Source organism: Ciconia boyciana, chromosome 2 (assembly GCF_034638445.1).
Source record: "Ciconia boyciana chromosome 2, ASM3463844v1, whole genome shotgun sequence".
NCBI lineage: Eukaryota > Metazoa > Chordata > Aves > Ciconiiformes > Ciconiidae > Ciconia > Ciconia boyciana.
In genome coordinates this window covers 59,441,312-59,458,518 of record NC_132935.1, presented here as the reverse complement: position 1 = coordinate 59,458,518, position 17,207 = coordinate 59,441,312, and positions in this window count along the sequence as shown.

The window sequence follows — 17,207 nt, the reverse complement described above, 5'->3', positions numbered from 1 at the left end:
TATTTCAGAAACTGCTAAATTGAACTAAAAGAAGTATTTTAAATATCTTGACGAGCTAACAATTTCAAGCTGATCTGTGTAACTTTTTTGACTTGTTTTCATTTAATTTCATATGACTTTTTGTTTTTTCTGTATCTTATACTTGTGCAAGAGTCACAGTTATATATCAAAATATTGAGATATTTCCAAGCAGAACCTGAGTATTTGGGAAGAACAGAATTCCCACAGACTGTTTTTCCTAAATCCTCGAGGTTTTCTAGGCAACACTTTCCCATCATTTACAAGTTGACAGCAGAGATTAATCAAATATTAGACAGCATTCTCACTTTGCAAATGAATGTATCATACCATGCACAAAAATTATGTCTGCTGAAACCTATGAAAGTGGCTGACTTCATTTTTCAAGTCCTTACTGTATTTCAACTGTGTAAAGTCTTCAAGATTAGGCACATAGTTTGGCTTATATGTAATCTTATATGAAGTCAAATGGGAAGAACTGTTGCAAGAAAATACTGTTTTGGCCTTTCAATATATAATGGGAGCTTATAAGAAAGTTGGAGAAAGACTTTTTACCAGGGCCTGTAGTGAGAGGAAAAGGGGCAATGGTTTTAAACTGAAAGAGGGTAGATTTGGACTGGACATAAGGAAGAAATTTTTTACAGTGAGAATGGTGAGACACTGGAACAGGTTGCACATAGAAGCTGTGCATGTGCCATCATTGGCAGTGTTCAAAGTCAGGTTGGAGGGGGCTTTGAGCAACCTGATCTATTGGAAGATCACTAGATCTAGTGAAAGAGGGTTGGACTAGATGATCTTTAGAGGTCTCTTCTAACCCAAACCATTCTGTGATTCTATGAAAAGGAAGAAAGAGATGGAGGGAAAGAGTGGGACATTCAATATAAATCCATAAAATCACCGTCTCTAGACTCTACTCATAAAGGAGATACAAGAGACTCCAGGTCGCACTGGCTTGGATGCCCTGCACTCAGAGAGTTACTGCAACCCCAAGCCCAAACCAATAACCCTTACTGTGAGGGCTGGGACCACCTGTTCACAATGCTCCACAGCGCACTGGAGGCCCCTCTAGTTGTATGTCTACACTTTCCCTGTTGCATTAATAGTGTGGGGGGCTTCTCTTCCCTGGGGATGTTATTTTTACTGCTTTCTGCTGCTTTTATTTCAAACAGATATTGTGTGTCTGTCCATTGCATACTAAACTTCCTCAGTCGCCTACTAAGAGCCTTTAAGCCATCTTCTGTGAGGTTATAGCTAAATCAATTGGCGACATGAGGCCACAGTAGTAACAACAATAATATTCAATCACATTTCTTTAGTTGCAGGACTTTTTAATGTCTGATTATGAAACAAGACAATAATAACCTCATAGTCTTCCTCTAACCAGACTGAAATTGAGTGTGGGAAAAAAACCCAACACAAGTCCTGTCTTATTTGCAGTACTGATGCTGTTTGAATGTGTATTATAATTATTCCTTTGCATTGATTTTTGGAGTTTTAATTTATTTTTCTATTTAAGTCAATACAGAAAAAAGAACAGCTGGATCATAAACCCTTTCCTTGAGTTCCCTACAATCACAACAATACTGAGACTTCTCCTCCCTTCTCTTTCCACTTCTGGCAATGAATTTAGTCTCAAACTCACACAAATTGTTTGGTCCATTTGGAATTCATGTGACATTTTGCATGAAAAACAGTGTGAAATGCTGTTTTCTCTGCTCCTGTGATATAAATTATTCATCTTTGTGATATATCAGACAGCTTTTTCTTGTAGATAAGAAGTCACCTCTCAATTGCTCTACAGATCACATAGCCTAAACAATAGAAAATGGGTTGAATCCAGCAGAAAAAAGGAGACCTGAGTATCTATACTTTGTGTTAGGATTATTAAAAGAAAATGCTATGGCTCCAAACCTGCTTAACTTTGAATGAAGTTGTTTATGCATGAACTAGGTTATCCAGTGTGCGATAAAAATGCAGGTAGTGCAGATGTAGCTGTCCAGTTTCGAAGTGCAGCAGAGGGAGTTATACAAATTACTAGGAGAATACCTGTGGTCTAAGCCTTATAAAGGAGTCTAGGAGACTATGGTGATTTCCTCTAATTATATAAAGTACGTCTTTAATGACAGAAGAGCAATTCATTTCTTAGTTCTTGGTTGGTTAGTTTGTTTGTTTTCTTTCGGAAGAAGTTTTAGAAGATTTTATGACCTTACTTTTGTAGGACATTCTATTTAAAACCAAGTGGTGACCTTGCTAAGAGAATCACACAGGTGACTGGGGGTCTGTGCTGGAAGGATTGACATGTTTGAACATGCAGTTCTGGCTCAGACAGTCCCTCAGTCACACATTGCTTTCACTGTTCCTCCACTCCTTCCTACATTGCTACTGCCAGTTACTGTCTGACACATGGCACAGGGCTAGCTGCACCATTAGCCTAAAGCAAGAGAGTCATGTTTAGTTTTTTGCATTTCTTGAGATTTGAACCAAATGCTGTATTATGGCATGCATGGAGAATTCTTGCTTCTGAATCTGCCAGTTTCTGACAGACATTTTGGTGGTTCTCTTCATAATCAAGTTAGAGCAATATTTCCTGCTGACCTTCAGTTTCTGCCCTAGCAGTGTCTATGACAGTAAACCAAAGAGGCCCCTGTTCTCTCGTGTCAATGGCAAATGGTACTTGCCGGGGCAGCTAAACTCTCTTGCCCCTCAAAATAGTTTGACCTTATTTATACTGTCTATCATGAATGATCCCTGACCTCGGTTATCCCCAGAGCAATTTCTGCGATGCCAGGGAAGGTGCTAATTGGCGTGAGTCAAAACTGAGACACTGAGCCTGGGACATAGTATTGTATTCTACCCATATTCAAGCTCTGCTCTGCTGATGTTTAGGTTACTGACGTAGACCTACACCAGTGGCTTCAACAAACAGAAGACCAAAGATTTCATCACCTGAATAAAAATTCACCTGGAGAAATATATTTGTACACAGGGAAACAGAGACTGGTTTGTTAGGGGAATACATGGAAATAACACCACCTGTACAAAATCATAGAGGCTGTATGCTTTTTCCACAGCTTTCACTGAATGGCATGATAAGATATGTATATCATATGAAGATAATAATATGCTCTTAAATGAGTCCTTTATTTCTCTTGAACTTTGAAGCTGCTGCAGCAGCAGCAGTAGTTCATAGTATTAGCTTTTACTCTCTATGGCTTGATAAGAGGCTGTGGTTTCTGTCACTGGAAATGGCAATGGCCATTCAAGCTACTGCCAACTTCCACAGGTAGCAAGCTGTGGAAGCAAAAGTTTTTTCCTCTGACAAAATATCCAAAATATTTCTATTCCTTTCCAACAGTTCTTTTTTTCACATCTGTGAATTGTTGAGGCATTTAAATCTTGCCTCAGATTTTAAAAACAATAAAAACTGTTTGTTGTGTCAGTCAGTAGAGGAGGGATATGTCCTCATGTACATGTCACATGGACAGGTTAGCAACCTCCAAGACAAGTCACAGGCAACAACTCAGACCTAATATGCTTTGATTGGTGGCAATGACTGGCTATCCAACATCAGCGTGTGAAGTGCACTTTGGCCAAATATTTTCTACATTACTCTTAATTTGTGCACATAAACTGGATGAAATCAAGAACCTGTGAGAAAAGACCTTGGCATTTAAAGTTCTTCCTGCACAAATTTTTTTCCATGGGCTTTACATGGAGTTACACAGGCAAATTTCACACAGGGCAGCGGGTTTAGTGTGAGTTCCCAGATCTGACTGAACTTGCAAAATGCATATACAGGAGAGAGAGCTGAATTCACTACAGGTAACAGAAAGTGCAATCAGGCCTTTTGTACCAATACTAACTCTGTCTCACTGACAGAGTTCTGTAATACCATAGACAGAAATGATTTTACAGTTACCCTCAGATACACCATTTTTAAATCCTCTTTCCCATTGCTTATAACTCTGCTAAATTTTAGTTCCTCGAGGCAGACGTTTTCCATGCCATGTGTTTGCTTGAGGACACATTTTTAATTGATCTTGAAAGTAGATTAAAGCAGGTTTTTGGCTTAAACAACTTGGCTATTTCTCAGAATGAATCACAAGCAAAATATGTTTTACTCACATTAAAAAAATTGAAGAGAGAGGAGTGCCAGCACCTCTGTGTTTAGGCTGCAGACTCAGACAGCCTAGCAATGGAATCCTTTCAGAGATGCATATTGTCCTGCAAAGTATTATCTGAAAAGTTACTACAAAGTTACATTTTTAGAAGGTTTTGTTTACCTCAAATTAGTTCCATCCTATGGCCCTCAGGGGTTAACCTGGCTAATTTTTTCTTCAGAGCCCTTCAGAGTTTCCTGCCTGAGGACAATGAGAACTGATCAGAGCTGCTCTGACATATGAATTTCTACAGCTTCCAGGAGCAACACAAATGCAGGAAGGAATAGTTGGGTTGCTGTCTCCCCTGTTCTCTATACACAAGCCTTAGTGAAAAGCACTGGAATAAGATCATGGGGCTGTTATAATGGTAATGGACAAGGAACTTTATAAAGGCAGAAGCAAAGAAAAAAAATCAGAGGTACAAAATTGGACAGTGACGGAATGATAAAAAGGAGTGACAACGGTAAAGAGGATATCTAGCACTTGGGATGAAGTGGTAAGAGTAAAATAATCAGGAGACAAGAGCACGCTGAATTTGGTGTTGTACATAAGGTAAGATGCAGAACAACCCGTTTTGTAGTCACTTTTCCTGAATGGTGCTTGGGATGTGCTGTACTTTTGGATCAAGCCCATGCAGACAGATAGTAGAGAAGTAACCACCTATCAATATCAAAGGGAACCAAAAGACATATGCTGTGGAGAAGGTCTCGGAAAAGTCTCAGGATGTGCTGAAGAGAGCAGCCCATGCACTGAAGGCAATTAGGTAATCAGCTTGCAATTTTACCTGCCTATTACCTCCCCCATTTATTCCCTGCTGAAATAGGGTCTTATACAAAAAACAGTGTACAATCCTGTGAAAAGATTTCATATGCCTGTGTTCACAGGCTAAAATAAACTCATCCATGCAGCCTTAATTCTACATTTGCCAAATTCCATAAAGCTTATTCCTTAATGTGGTTTTAAACACAGAGATATTGTTGTGGGATTTAAAGACTGACCCTTCAGACAGGAGAATGCAAGGGTGTTAATTGTTTTTAGACTATGTGACTAGTTAAGTCTTGTTGGGTTACCACTGAAATAGAAGAAATGTTTGCAGAGCACACTGTTGTAGTTTATAGCAGTTAGGCAGCATGGCAGTTTCAATAGAGTTCCTAGATCTTAGTAAGTATTTTAAATCACTGAATCCATCCCAGCTCTTAACCTTTTGGATGGCCATGGAAATAGACTGTTCAGAGGCTGATGAGAGGCAGCAAAGCTTGAATGTTATAATAGGTTAATGTGTCAATATGGCTGTGGTTTCACATTCTGGGTTATATAGACCAAAAAGTTTAGTGTGTCACTTCATTTATTTTCTTAGTGCATCATGTATTCAAAAGCAGAGCCGCACATAGCAGCTGGCTGTGTTAGTTCCAGCTGGTGGTACTGTGGGCAGGCAAAGGGGAAACAAAATTGCAGCACCAGATCAGTGAACACAACTGCATGCCAGGGTGCCAAGGCAGGAATATAAAACTGATTGTCACTGCAATTCAGTATCTAGGCTTTTCTACTCCATGTGTTCCTCCTCTGAGTGACAGGGAGAAATGTTTAGTGCATTGTTTGATTTCTCTTGACGAGACTGAGAAGGAGGGAAAGTTTGAGAAAGTAGCAGATGCTGGAGTAATCTTTGAAAGGTGTGGGTAATTGAACAGGTTTGGGGTAATTATTTGCAATAAATGTTCTTAAAAATGAAGTAGAAATTCACCTACACAAAAGGCTTTAGTGCAACTTAAAGAAGAATAAGGAAGATTATTTGTTGATTATCTTACTTTACCTATCCAGCTTTCAGCACCTTGACAGTGTTAGTTCAGCAGAACAAAGAAATTACTCCCTTGGAATGCTGAGGCATTTATGTTTCTTTTATTAGTGAAATGCATGTGGAATGAGTCACAATGTCCTACTTGACCAAGCTTTTTGAAAGAAAAAAAGATTAGCATCATTTCTTTCCTTACTTAGTAAACACTATGTTTTAAATTAAAATATATGGATATTTTATTTTTGTATCTTAAGAATTGCATTGAGAAATCTTAGAAAGTATTCAGATGTAGATTATAAGGATTGCCTCAGGGGTTGTTGTTGTGCCTAAGATAAAAATGGGCAAGTAGACCTTCCACATATCCCTGTACCTCACAGTTAAGGCTTTTAAATTACAACCACAGTTATTAAGCCAAACTATTCAATAGACTTGTCCTGTAATCTCTTTAATCTTTTTCCAACATGACCTATTATTTTTATCACCTAATCCCACATTAATATTTTAATACACTTTGTATGTTAGTGTAAAGTCATCATATGTTAGTGTAAAGTCAGCAGCAGGGTCCAATCCAGGGGTTTATGGGATTTTTTGCCTCTTTATTGCTGTGCTTTTATTTCCTATTTGAAAAATAATCCCTATTTAAAAAATGCTAGACACATTCTTCCATAATATTTTAGTTCAGAATCACCTAATGCTATGGAAATTATTGACCAGGGACCCCAACCTGTTATTCTGAGGTGACTGCTGGTGAAAATTTCCCCATGGTTGAGATCTGTAGAGGTACATAGATGAGAACAGATGTTGCAAGGTGCAGAATGCGTTAAAGAGCTGAGTCTCTGTTTCCCAAGCCCATCAGGGAGACCATGAGACCAAATCATGAAGCAGGGTGGTACTAGGGCTACATAATGTACACTGGAGTCAACACAGGTCAGTAGACAGCACACAGTGCAAAGAGCACAACTGTGCTTTCAAGACTTTGTCCCCCTTCTTTATGTCCACTCTAGCTATAAAAACAGCAGTTGATCAGAGACTCAATTTTATGCAGCCATATAACAGCCAGAAGAATAAAAGTCCTTGCTGTGCCCTTCTAATACCTATGAAGAATTCATTTCATTAAATCTACCAGACATTATATGGTGTAAAATGAAAGACTCGCTTAGAACTGCTTAGAAAAATGTTCATAAAGTATTTTTTGGCAGAAAAAGACCATTTTATCACGATAGTCTATCATTTTTAAGAAAATTCCTATATTACAAAATTGAATACATATGAAAAGGAGTACTTACTATCATTTTTAAAAATCATGAGAGAAATAAATGTCATGCTATACTTTATTTTTTCTTATTTTATTTGTTCTCAAATAGTCATGCTTTTCAGTGCAACACAAAAAGGTTGCTCTTTGACATTAAAAAGAAGAGTGAATATTTTTGGCTACCCAACTTAACACTCTTCACAAGGTAAGGTAGATATTCTAAGAGCAGATATTCAATATTTCAGAAAATCAATTCTTTTAAGACATTAAGCATCATCTCACTACTCTGATCTCTCTTCAAAACATAGAAATGTGGATGAAATCCGTGTGTTTATTCACATCCAAAGATGAATGGGTGTCTGGAGAAAGATAAATGAGGCTGCAAGTTATTACAGAGATTTTTCTAAATCTGAATTATATGCTTGAAGAAAGAAGATCCATATGCCATGGATTCTTGATTTCCAGGTAAATTAGAATCATAGAACCACAGAATATTCTGATCTGGAGGGGATCCATGAGGATCATCAACTCCAACTCCTGACTCCCCACAGGGCAACCTAGAAGTTAGACCATGTATCTGAGAGCGTTGTCCAAACACTTATTGAACACTGACAGGCTTGGTGCTATGATCATTTGTTCCAGTGCTTAACCACCCTCTCAGTGAATAACTTTTTCCTAACATCCAATCTGAACTTCCGCCGACACAGCTTCAAGCCATTCCCTTACATCCTATCAGCAGGCACCAGAGAGAAGAGATCATAGAATCATAGAATCATAGAATCATAGAATCATAGAATAGTTTGGGTTGGAAGGAACCTTTAAAGGTCATCTAGTCCAACTCCTCTGGAATGAGCAGGAACGTCTTCAACTAGATCAGGTTGCTCAGAGCCCCATCCAACCTGACCTTGAATGTTTCCAGGGATGGGGCATCTACCACCTCTCTGGGCAACCTGTTCCAGTGTTTCACCACCCTCATCGTAAAAAATTTCTTCCTTATATCTAGTCTGAATCTACCCTCTTTTAGTTTAAAACCATTACCCCTTGTCCTATTGCAATAGGCCCTACTAAAAAGTCTGTCCCCATCTTTCTTATAAGCCCCCTTTAAGTATTGAAAGGCTGCAATAAGGTCGCCCTGGAGCCTTCTCTTCTCCAGGTTGAACAACTCCAACTCTCTCAGCCTTTCTTCATAGGACAGGTGTTCCAGCCTTCTGATCATTTTTGTGGCTCTCCTCTGGACCTGCTCTAACAAATCCATGTCTTTTCTGTACTGAGGACTCCAGAGCTGGACGCAGGTGAGGTCTCACCAGAGTGGAGTAGAGGGGCAGAATCACCTCCCTCGGCCTGCTGGCCATACTTCTTTTGATGCTGCTCAGGATACGGTTGGCTTTCTGGGCTGTGAGCGCCCATTGCAGGCTCATGTCCAACTTTTTCACCCACCAGTACCCCCAGCACCTCTCTCTCCACACTTCTCTCCTGCAGAAGTTGTAGATAGCAGTAAGGTCACCACTCAGTCTCCTCTTTTCTAAGCTGAACAAACCAAGTATTCTCAGCCACTCCTAGTAAGTCTTGCCCTCTAGTCCTTTCACCGTCTTTCTTGCCCTCCTTTGGACATATTCTAGTATTTCTATATCCTTCTTATATTGTGGAGCCTTAAACGACACACAGTACTCAAGGTGAGGCTGCACCAATGCTGAGTGTAGTGGGACAATCACTTCTTTTGACCAGATAGCTATACTGTGCTTAATGCACCCCAGGAAAGGGTGCCTTTTGGCTGCCAGGGCACATTGTTGATTCATATTGAATTTACCATCAACCAAAACCCCCAGATCCCTTTCTGCAGGGCCATACTCCACCCTCTTGTCCTCTAATCTATACGTACTTCCACCAGATTACACCATCCCAGGTGCAGAATCCAGCATTTGTCCTTTTTAAATTTCATATGGTTGGTGATTTCCCAGTGCTCTAATCTATCAAGATCTCTCTGTAAAGCCTCTCTACCCTCTAGGGAATCAATGGGCCCTCCTAATTTAGTATCATTGGCAAATTTGCTTAGTGTGCACTCAACTCCTGTGTCCAGGTCACTGATAAAAACACTGAAGAGAACCAGCCCTCAAATTGAGCCCTGGGGAACACCAGTAGTAACTGGCCACCAGCCAGATGTTACAACTCTTTGAGCCTGACCATTCTGCCACTTCTTCACTCATCGTATTGTGCACATGTCTAGCTGTATGCTGGACATTTTGTTCAGAAGGATACTGTGAGAGACAGTATCAAAAGCTTTGCTAAAATGTGCTGTTCTTAATATGAGAGTATGAGTAGTGTTTTGGATGAAAAATCATACCATATATAATATGATTTACTATTTAATGAGACCCACTAATCACCAAATAAACTTTTTAATATAAAATAGTACATCTTTTTCAGTAGGAAAAAAAACCAAGGTTTACATTCCAATAAATACTACCTGGCATTCTTAACCCATTTACGCCCTTTTAGCCTGAATATTACAAAGAATCATCTACCACAGTTTATCCAAATAAGCAATTGTTCTTTCAGATGAATTGCTAGAACCTGAAACACTGTCTAGGGGCTTGTGGGAGAGCTATTTAAGAGAGTGGAATTGTAATCCAGACTATTTTTTTCTAAGGCAAATATATGTCATTCTGTCAGTGGATAACAGAGACTGTAAATGTATTCAGTCTTCATATTTTTGCAGCACTGAAATGTAAATATCAGGAGAAGTTGATGTGGAAACATGATTTAATTCAACCTCTATTTAAGACATCCAGGTGTGAAATGAGTAACAGTGCATTATGGTTAATGATTTCACTGCAGCATAGGAATCCCCTCAGCAGGAGAAGGGTTATTCTGGTTTACTTCTTTAGATAAAAGCTGTCCAAAGACTCCAGACAAAGAAAAGTTTAAATGTAGCCAGGGAGAAATATAAGTAGAGTACTTTACAGTAAACAGAAAGAATCTATGATCCTTCCATAAAGAAATAAAATCTCTGTTCACTGCAACTCCTCACTTTACAGAGGGGTTTTGTTTCTATTTTTAAGTCCTTGTAAGCATTATGATTATTATTATATTTATTTTTATTGTTGTTGTTATTATTATTCTCCTTTCTATCATACTTTTCTTATCTCTCAGTATCTGCCATTAGAAGGCAAAACTCTTTTCTGGCATACATGGTCATTTTTCCCATACATTACTGACTGTGCTATGCAATGAGGCTCTTGCTTGATTTTTGTCCCAGTGCCCCACAATTTGACTTCATACTTTCTCCAAGGCTAAAGACACACATAACGTGCCTGTGAAGTTTCAGTTGGTTTTTATTCTTTCCTGTGGGGTTCTGCACACAGAAGTTGCCCCTCTGGGGAATATTTTAGAAATTAATAATAAAGCTCTTTTACATCTGTGTGCTCTTATTTTTCTTTGATAAGAATTAGCAAGACGGGGAAATTCTGTACTAGTCTTGATGTGTAAAATTCTACTGCAATGTCTTTGTGCACAGCAGCAGTCATATGAAAGCTTCACACAGAGGGGGAGCAAGAGAGGGACAAACGTTTCGTGCAGTTGACCCATTGTGAGAGCCTATGCCACGAGAGGAAAACCTCTTCTTCAGCTGGTGATGTGGTTGGTCCTAGACCACAGGACAGGGAGGTCCCATTTATAGGTCCTGTTTATAGCCTTGCATAAGTAGTGAAAAGGAGATTTGTGTTCATACTTGCTCTATTGATACCTATGATTTGAGTCATGCAATGCTATTTCCTTCAGCATGTCTCAGGGCACAGAATTTGACAACATTAAATGTCATTCATTAAGTACATTTTCCAGAATGAGCTTTTTTAAAAAAAAAAATTGTTTTCCCTAGATTTGGTTGAGTGTATCTTTTATTGTTAGCAAAAAGGTGTGTAATAAACATGACTGGCTACCCTTAATGTGTCTCCTACTTTTCCAAACTTCTGTCTTTTTTCCAGCTTCTCTTATTCAATTATTATATCTGTTTAATCCTTTCTTTTCTCTGAAGAATCCCTTTTCCTCCAGCCCTTTAAAGATTATTATTGAATCTCCCTATTTCTATAAGGCCGTTCTGCTGGGGTGCTGAAAGCACTGTTCAAGGAAAGAGTATATTGCTGTATTTCATTTTCTGTCCTTTCTTTGTATGTCCTAGTTTACAAATTCTACATCCCACTGAGCTTCCCCCTAGCTGTTAAGATCTTCTGTGCTTTTCGTTCTAGGAGATCGCACAACTAATTAAAAACTGTCAAACTACTTCATGTTTAAAAACAATTGTAGGATTGAATGAATTTGATATTTTAAGTAAGTGGTTCCCATGCTTCCACTTGTCCAGCAACTATGTCTAGTTGCTGAAATACTTTCACAAAATAACATGAATCAGGTTATTATCTTGGTTGCTAAATTTTACTTTCAGTTTCCAATCCTTTCCTCGAAGTTGTATGTTCTTCAGATCCTACCAACAAAAACAGTGCTATGAACTTTCTAAGTAAGGAAACAACACACAAATAGGCTCTCAAAGCATGCAGCTTAAAATTTTGTGCAGACAAAAGTGAATTTGATCACAACTTCCTTTATCTGAACTTATTTTGGAAGCCACTGTTTCCATCGATTTTAGAGCACCATTTTACAGTTGCTAATAATTTCACTTCAGTAAAATAGAAATTCTAGCTTTAAAGATGTCTACAGAGTGACAGTACCAAGTACTGACTGCTACGCTAATTATATGAACACCTGCCATTCAAAAAATTTTTGAGATCTTCATGCTGGTTTCTTGTCATATACCCTTCAACAATAAGAAGCAGAGTAAAAAAATGCCTAAGGACATTTAGTTCTTAGGAAAATAGCAAAGTTGGTGTAAGGGTACTCTCATTCAGAGTAGAATTGTAAATATACCTGAAAGCAGTTACCTGCAACACTTTCATAAATGAAAAGCTGCTCTGAGTCAGAGCTTTAGTGCATCTGATGGCCTAGGAAATACTCATTCTCGTTTGATCAGCAAGGTGGGCTCACTATTACTTTAAGAACGATTTGGGAATGAAGGCTAATCAGCGTGGCAAAAGTAGCTTTTATGGGGAAAATATCTTGTGTGTATTTCTGTACTGTAGTCCTTTACTTCCAGCTCAGCTGACCAGTCTATAAAGCACTGGAGTGTCATCTTTTATTTATTGGGAAAAAAATCCAGGTTCTGGTGAAACCTTTAATTTTCTTTAACAAAGACAGAGGTATGCCTTGCTACTAAGCAAAGATGTAGCCTGTTACTTAGCCACAAGTATTTAGATTAAAACAGTTTAAATCAATATATAAATAATATATTAATAAATAAAATAAATATATTTTATCAATAGATAAAATAATCACGAGGAGACTGGAGCATAGAGTTGTGCAGGTCAACACTGACAGCTGCTAAGCTTTTGTGAAACTTGCAATGTGAATTGCTTATGACTGGGATGATCCCTGCATAGCTGATGGCATAGCAAGCAGGGGGTCCAGTGACAGTCAGAAACCGAGCTTGAAATTACACCCTTCAGCACTGCCCTTTCCTGGCACTGCTTTTGCTCTGCTACTAGTAATGTTCATATTGTCAATTCAGTCAATTCAGTCTGTTTTCACGGATCCCATGTGATCCAACACATGGGGAATCTCTTCTGGCATCATCCGCATTTATAGTGTTTTCCTCTCACAAGTTATATATTGCACTTCCCAGACTCCAAAACCTTTGTACCAAACCAGCATCCTGGGAATTAAGAGCAGCAAGTATTGACTCATTCTTTTGAGAAGGCTGGCAAAATACTCTTTCTTATAGAGTGAGTTGCTGACCCTTGACATCAGAGCAATGCATAAAAGTGTTGATAAACTGAATTGATTCATGAAACAATCAGTTCCATCATACTGCTGCAGCAGATTTGAACAGGACACAAACTATTACGTTTCAGATAGGCAGCCAGAACATTGTTGCTACAGCCTGAGATTTTATTTGTCTGGCTCCACCAAGAAAGATGAAAAGAGAGACGTAAAATCTAAATGTTTACAGTAGTATTACAGTGTTATGAAGCAGTGTGAGAGAAAGGATTTGAAAACAGAACACATTTGGAAAACTGAGAGGATGGTTCATGTCTTTTCAAGAGGCATGAGACTGGGTTTACATAAGAAAAAAATGAAAGGCAATTTGCTAAGATACTAGACAAACCTATGGTGCCAGTGCATTTTGAGTGCGATGTGCAGTTCTGGTCCTCGCATCACTAAAAATGATGTAGCAGAACTAAAAAATGCAGATCAACAAGTAACATCAGGGGTATGAAACAGCTTTCATATGAGGAATGACTACAAAAAATAGGTCTCTTCTTCCTAGAAAAAGGACAGCTAAAGCCATATGTGTCAGGGATCTGCAAAACTGTGAGTAACAGGGAAAAAAGATAATGATTATTCATTATCTTTTCCAGTACAGGACACATGAGCAACAAGTGAAAACAACAAGCAGCAAGTTCAAGCCAACATTCAAAAAAAAGAGACTTCTTTGCATGTGGTGGAGATCAGCTGTGGAACTCCTTGCCACTGGGTGCTGTGAATGCAGTTTTTACAGCAGAATTTGTCCAAAATGACAGGAAAAATCCACAAAGAAGCATCAAAAGACGAACATCATCATCCTCTCAGGAAGTCTTTTATGCATGACTTGTTGGAGGCTGTTCTTCTAGCAATGTCCAGGCATTTGTCACTGCCTACTGCTGGAGACAGGACCCATACAAGATAGACTAGTTGTTCCATCCAGTATGGTCATTCCTACTTTCTTCTGGTGAATTACAGAAGTAATTTTGAGTAGCTGAATCTTTATTCATATTATTTACACTTCAAGTGTATTTATACACATTTTTCATGTAAATTTTACATTAGTGTAGGGAAAGGATAATGCTTCAAAGCTGGACAGCAGTCTCCTCCATGTGACAAGGGTTGTTTAGTTATATTCAGGCATATTTCATAGTTCCATTAAGTCAGTGGGATCATTTCTGTACAAAATGGGTGGAAGCAAAATGTAAAGTTACTAAAAAATATTGAAAAATACAACCCTTCTCAAAAAAAAAAAGTCACAGCAATCAAATATATTGTTACTAATTTAGTAGACTGGCAATAGGAGAGCTTCCTAATATATATAAATGTCATTGTCATTGAATGCCTGGCAATGCTGAAAAGGCAGAAAGAGCCTGTTGTCAATGAAGCAGGAAAATGCCAAACTTGATTTAAAGCAAACTGGTAAAAAACTGGTTGTGTGAAAACAAAGGATTACTAAACAGGTTAACAAATACTACAGCCTACACCCCACACCTGATTAGAAGGGTATTCATCAGAATGAAGAATGTCATACTTTTTTTGTATGAATATTTATCTCTGTGCTTAGCAACAGATGCAAATGGGATGGAGATATAAAAATCTAATTTATTTAGCATATTTATATCTTTAGATGTTACAGAATAGACTTTGTTTTCAATTACCTTCACAATTACTGATATGTACTTCTCTACTCACTCTTTAAAAAACCCTAAGGCTGCCCAAAACCAGTGTGTAATGTTCTTCACTTCAGTCAATGAGCTTTAACAGAAACCAATGCATTTTAACTGAATTTTTGTTTATCTCAAGCAGCACATTTTAATGAAATCAATACATTCTTGCTGAAAGCCTCATGAATCCATTGGAAAGAATACATTTTTACTGAAACCAATATACAGTTTTATAACGTCTGTATGTTTTAGTGAAAGCATGGCAATACATTTTAGCTGAAACCAATATGTTTCTCAAAGGCTGATACCAAAGAAACCTTATTTTACAGTGAAACCAATGCATTCTTACTGAAACTAATATTCCATATTCCTGAGCCAACATTGTCAGGCTAAATGAAAGCTATGTTTTATTTTAGTGAAGAAATTACATACTTTCAAGATTATCTTAAAACAAGGAGTTTTGCAAAGCTTGTATTTTAGTATGTACATAAAATAAGAAGCAGAACATAAGAAGTCATTCCTAGATAGATCTATCTCCTTGGTTTTACATTTTTTGTAGTCTTGCAACATATATGCATTCTATCAAATGAGTAATGATATAGATAGGAGTTTATTTTCATTCTCAATAGACTTTCACTAAATCTTTTTTTCCACTTTATATGCAAACTGACTTAAAATAAGTCAGCATTATGGGTGATTTACACTTCAGAGCAGAGGAAGAGAACAGTGGTTAATGATTTTATTGTAGACTAGATGTGATTTATTATGCAAGAATTTTTTGTAAGAATTGTTTTCAGTACATCAGTTTTGGTATTTTTCTTGACATTTTGACTAAAGATGTGCTGATCTGCATTACTTAGAAATATTTTGAGTAGTCTGGTACATGTAGCTAATGATTTGTGATCCTTCTAAGTGTTTTAATAGATGCAATTAATGTGAATTAGAAGGCTCCATCTGAATTTCAACAGATCTGAAGAAATGCATAATCTGCTTAAAATTTAGATACAGTTTTTCTTTATTTATTTTTTCAGCATAAAGAGATAAAGTAGGCAGAGCAAGAAACCCAGCAATACAGTGACTTTCAGTAAAACTGTTTCAGCATTACATGATACAGCACAGAACCCCAGGGCTTTTAAACAAAAAGGACCAACTTTATACAATTACTTTTCTCACCACAGGGACATCAAAATATTATTTTCAGTTAAACCAAATACAGCATCATTTCCTAATGAGAATCTAATTGTGATGAAATATTAAAGGAATTTACCATAGCTCAGTAAACTAAAAAATGAGTTGTTTGACTGCAATGTGTTATGAGCTAGAAGTCCAGATCCTAAATCTGTTCATTCACAAACTGAAGAGGGCAAAGGGTTTCCCCAACTCCCGTAGAAAATGTATTTAAATTCTTCAGTGTTAATTAGCTCAGAGCTGTAACTGATTTCCTTAAGATGACCTTGACTGAGGAAATATTAGGGCTTTCTCCATTACAGTACCCACTTCTGACCCCACTGTTCATGGGTTCCTTGCTGAAACACCAAAGACATTAGGAAGCAACATGGAGCACTCCCAATTCATCAGCTCCAGTTCAGCATTCCTATCTGTGCAGATGGGATCCTGATATTCCAGAGACTAAGGAAAACATAGCCTAGCCATAGCAAAGTTTGCTTTGCCCAGCTTTCTGGTTTACAGAGCTGACCTACTTACAATCCTTGTGAAAACAAAATGGACATTTTATCTCTGAAGTTATGCCTAATCACATCTTCAAAAAATTTCTTTCCCTACTAATGATGTTTGAGAAATAATGAATAAAATGTAAATGCAATGGAAAGTCAGAGGGAAAAAGCAATATTGAGGAAAATATATAGTCCAATTAAAATGATTAGCATAGAAAAGGGTAGTCTATATTCCTACTGCAGCTGCTCACTGAATGGTTCTCTTCATGTACAATAGGTTGCCTTGGGGGTGATTGATCCACTTCCAGCAAGTATAATCATTGGCTTCCAAAGAATCCAAAAGACAAATTGTAACAAGACCATGCACTATACTAGTATTGGATTTTACCTCTCCTCATTATTTAGACCCCTCTAGCAATTTTCCCTTAATAAGTTCCTATAGTGCTTTGCTGGATTCCTTTTTTTTCTGTAACATATTTTATTCTTCCAAACATGGTCCACTCATCTTGACATGACTTCTACACCACCTCTTTCTAATTACTGCTCTTGGTTTCATACCATTTCTTGCAAGTATTATAGAATAAGTGCCATTCCTATATTTATTTTAAAATCCCACACAATGAGGAAGGATAGTATTAGTTGCTCAATTTCATCCTTTTCTATGCCATTATTAGAACATACTTGATTTTAAAAAGGGATTAAAATTTTGGACTTGAAGTATAATCTTAGCATAAATAACTGTATGCCAGATACTTAAATGCAGCTGAACTAAAACCAAAGCAGAAAAGAAGAACTAAAAAA